Below are 4,620 nucleotides of genomic sequence, written 5' to 3' on the forward strand. Positions count from 1 at the left end.
GCCACAGGGCCATCGAACTCAGGCACCCCTCGCCTTCTCAAATTGTCAACTTTTTCATAGTAATAACTTGGCCATTTCCGGCTGGGTTCCAACAGCTGTTTTTGTTATTGTTCTCGGCGTTGTTTTCATTTCCTGTTTCCATTTACACAGATGCCTTCAGAAATCTGCCTCCCAGCCAAGGTCAACTCCCCCTCCCCTAGTCTCACCAAATGGTAGAGTATAGATTGACTCTACGGCTCTGCTTCTCAAACTTCGATGACATGGAAATCATCTAGGGACCTCTAAGAACACTTCCCATGTTGGCTTTCCTACCCTCTGACATTCTGACTTAATTGATCCAGGCTGGGAACTGGGAATCCATGTGCTTTATAACTCCCTAAGTGACCTGAATATGTGATGGGACTTGGGAAGCACTGTAGGGAGTATTTCAGCATCTCTTGGGCTACATCTCCATAGCGCCCCAGACCCTGCCACTAAACCTTATCCCTCACTCCTCATGCTTCTCCCAAACCTCTCAGGGTCTCCAAGCCTTTCCTCCATCCACTGAAGATGTTACCTCGGGGCATGCCAAGCACTGCTTAAAGTCTTGGGAATTTCCATATCCAAATACCCAACCCATCTAATACCTGGTCTTTTTCTGCCTCTCCTGCCCACTGTCCTTAAGTCACCTCTTGTTGGGTCATGCCTCCAAAGGTGACACCATCCCTGACCTCAAGTTCAAGCTTGCCTCTCAGCGATCACCATTTCCCATCTTCCTTGATGGTTTGCTGTGTATCCCATTCCAAGAATTGCTCAACGATTGTTGGACCTCCAGTTGTCTTGACACCTCTTCATGGTCCTTCACCCATTCCTTAGCCCGCTGGTATTTTAGACTTCACGGGCATAGTCGCTTGCGCTCAGTACATCACTCTCAACTTGCCCCATCCGTCTCTTACTCTAGCTCTCCACTTATTCTCAAGTCATCTTGGTCCATGGCTCATAATGTCTATGCCCAAAACATGCCCACATTTTTATCCTCAGTGCAGTCTCCTCCCCAGAAATCATCTCAAATCTGGCTGCCTGTACAGAATCACCACTCAGTTGCTAACAGGCACCTCAAAGGTGATGTGTTCAATAAAATAGTAAATAAAATAAAAGTCTTGGCTGCTATGGACAGGTGGTCTTGACTGTGAACCTGGGTACTCAAAGGCAAAGGACAGGAAAAGTTTTGCATAGGAAAATAAACAAATGACCCAAACTAAAACAGGGCCTGGGGAGGTGCTCAGTGGATCAGAGCGTTGGCTGCACAACAGGAAGACTGGAGTTCAACATCCCCAGCACCCACAGGTAAAGCTGGGCATAGCGGCGTGTGCCTGTAACTGAGGAGGGTCATTGGGACACACTGATCAGCCAACTTACTGAAAAAGGGCAGGAGTTCCAGGTCCAGTGAGAAACTGCCTCAAGGAAGTAAGTCAGGAGAGGGGTGGAGGAGGAAGGGCTCCTCTGACCTCCCCAGTGTAAAAATAGGGCACGTGCATCAGCACACATGGCTGTGCACCACATACACCCACAGGTTTTTTATAAGTAGCAGACTGTTTTTTTTTTAATATTTTACTTTTATTTATTTACTTGAGAGAAAGAGAGAATGGACATGCCAGGGCCTCCAGCCACTGCAAATAAATTCCAGGTGCATGCACCACCTTGTACATCCAGCTTAGGTGGGTCCTGGGGAATCAAAACTGGGTCCTTTGGCTTTGCAGGCAAGTGTCTTAACTCCTAAGCCCACACCCACAGTTTGTAACATGCACACACACACACACACCCCTCATAAAAATAAAGCAGAAATTCAAGCAAAGAATCTTAAGACCGGCCCAGTGTGGTGGCGCACGCCTTTAAACCCAGCACTCGGGAAGGCAGATATAGGAGGATTGCTGTGCGTTTGAGGATAGCCTGAGACTACAGAGTGGATTCCAAGTCATCTTGGGCTAGAACGAAACCCTACCTTGAAAAACAAAACAAAGGAAAAGAATAAAAGATTCTTAAGACTTATAAGACACCACAGAATGTGGGCTTGAGTAACTATTTGCTGCTGCCTTGGGAATTTCTCCTGATATCTTTATGACATCTTTACCAATGAAATAAATTGCTTTTCTTCTTTTTTAATTCCCTGTTCATGGTTTGCTACTTGAAGATAAAATAATTAATTAAAATAAAAGATAGGGGGAATAAAAACAAAAACAACCAAAAAAAAAAAAGGTGGGGCTGGAAAGATCGCTTGGCAGTTAAGGTGCTTGCCTGCAAAGCCAAAGGACCAGAGAACTAAAACCTTAGCGTCAGCCTTCCACCTCACACATATACATGCACATACATACCACTCTCACACACATGTGTACACATGCAAGCACGCACACACACATACAAACATGCATATACATACATGCACATGTAAAAGAAGAGAGAAAAATCCCTCCTTAGTCATAGAAAGCTTTCACATTTGTTGATCAAAAGCCGAATAAGTTAATAGGATTATCAAAACTAATTGTACTTATGTTCTAACCTGGAGACCCTGTTCCCCATGACCAGCTATGCTTCTTACAACTGCTCTCGATGTGAGAATCCTGTATCCTCATAGACTTTGAAAATTGTCACCTTGCACTTCTCTAAAATGAAAATGCACACAATTTATGATGTCGATTTCCATAGGGAAATAAAGAGGCTTCATTCAGAGGCTTGTGAAACCAAACACAGATGCTGTCATCTGAGAAGTAGAGTTTATGGGAAAAAAAGAGAGAGAGAGAGAGAGAGAGAGAGAGAGAGAGAGGGAGAAAAGATGGTTCTGGGATAGTTCAAATCCCAACGGAAGAGAAAAAAAACACAAATCACTTAGTAAGAATTCCCACAAGAAACAGGGACACTTGCAGCAAAACAGGAAAAAGAGGAAAAAAAAAAAAGAAGAAAGAAGCTGAATGAAACCCAAAAACAATAGATAAAGAGGTTTATATGAGTGAAAATTGTTGTTTTTGTTTGCAACAGCCTTGCAAGTAGATTTTAGGGCCATTTTCCAGTGATAAATTTTTATTATTCATTTAAATACAAAAGTTATTGAGGCTATTTATTATTTTAGTAAACATAGTTTTTAAGGGACCACCAATGTGTTTTAAAGGCCATAGCATTGAGGCTGGGAAGATGGTTCTGTGATTAAAGGAGCTTGCTCTGGAATCCTGCAAGCTAGAATTTGGATCCCTAGAGCCCACAGAAAGCTGGGCACAAAGTGGTATACGTATCTGGAGTTCATTTGCAGTGGTAAGAGACCCTGGTACACTCATGCTGCCTCTCTCCCTCTATCTCTCGAATAAATAAAATAAAAATATATTTTTTAAAAAATATATGTTCTTCGTAGCCGGGTGCGGTGGTGCACGCCTTTAATCCCAGTACTCAGGAGGCAGAAGTAGGAGGATCGCTGTGAGTTCAAGGCCACCCTGAGACAAATTCCAGGTCAGCCTGAGCTAGAGTGAGACCCTACCTTGAAAATAAAAAAAAAAAAAAACAAGTTCTATAAAGATATAAATTACCTTCAGCTAAACACTACTTCCTGCACAAAAGGACCAGTGTGTAGCCCAGCAGCTAACGATGTCACAGCCCATTGAGTGTGCTGGTTCAACTGGAAGGAATATTCTGAACAGTATACATTTTGACATATTGTATCCCAAAGAATCTTAAGGCTTAGTGAAATTCTAGGCAAAATCCCAGATAGGTTTAGCTTGGCAAATTTTGCTTCTGCAAAATGAAAATGTTAAGATAACCCAATTCACTTCTATAAAGAACAAGATAGACGTGATCTGCACCAGACGATGGCGGGAACCGGAGAAGACGTGCGCGTGATGTTTAGGGCTGGCGTCCGCGCTGGACACTTGGTCGGCTTTGCAGCTGACTTGGAGCTGGAAGAGATGGAAGACTTCCTCGGGGAGCTGATGAACACTGAGTTTGATACCGTTGTGGAAGGTGGGAGTCTGCCCCAGGTGGGCCAGCAGCTACAGACCATGTTCTGCCATTTCCAAAGGGGTGATGGTGCTGCTCTGAGGGAAATGACCTCTCACATCACTCAAAAGAAGTGCAAACTCACAGCCACTGCGCTGATGCCAGCCGGAGAGAGTGATGTGGATAAAGATGATGTGGACAGCGTGGAAGAGATGGAGGTGACGGAGTTGCCTGTCACAGCTACAAATGATGGGGCTGCTAAGGATGGGGGTCTGTCCCCAGCCTGAATCCTCTCAACCAGACACCCAGACTATTAAGGAAGAGGATATAGTGGAAGATGGTTGGACCATTGTCAGGAGGAAGAAGTGAATTGTGCTGGCAATTGTTTTGGCCTTTGTTAGCTGTTCTGAGACTTATTTGTAGGGACTGTTTTGGAGGGCTGTAGACCTCATTACTGGTTACTGCGTCCCCACCATGTATCCCTGTCCAGCTCCTTCAAAGGCAAGAAGGTCTGAGGGTCTTGGTTGGGGTGATGGAGCCTGGTCCACTGTAGCCCTTTGAATCTTAAGGTACCATCTCAGTGATGGGGCCAGGTTTCCCAGCACAGGGCCTCTTGGGTGCCATCCATGTAAAGAGGGGGCATAAGCGTGGGCATGGTTGGAG

General features: G+C 44.7%; 1 pseudogene; it reads left to right on the forward strand.

Moving 5' to 3' along the window:
- Window positions 1-3,830: 3,830 nt before the first annotated feature.
- On the forward strand, window positions 3,831-4,326 carry LOC101614031 (annotated as a pseudogene).
- The last annotated feature ends 294 nt before the right edge of the window (window positions 4,327-4,620 follow it).

This window comes from Jaculus jaculus, chromosome 22 (genome assembly GCF_020740685.1).
Source record: "Jaculus jaculus isolate mJacJac1 chromosome 22, mJacJac1.mat.Y.cur, whole genome shotgun sequence".
Taxonomy (NCBI): Eukaryota; Metazoa; Chordata; class Mammalia; order Rodentia; family Dipodidae; genus Jaculus; species Jaculus jaculus.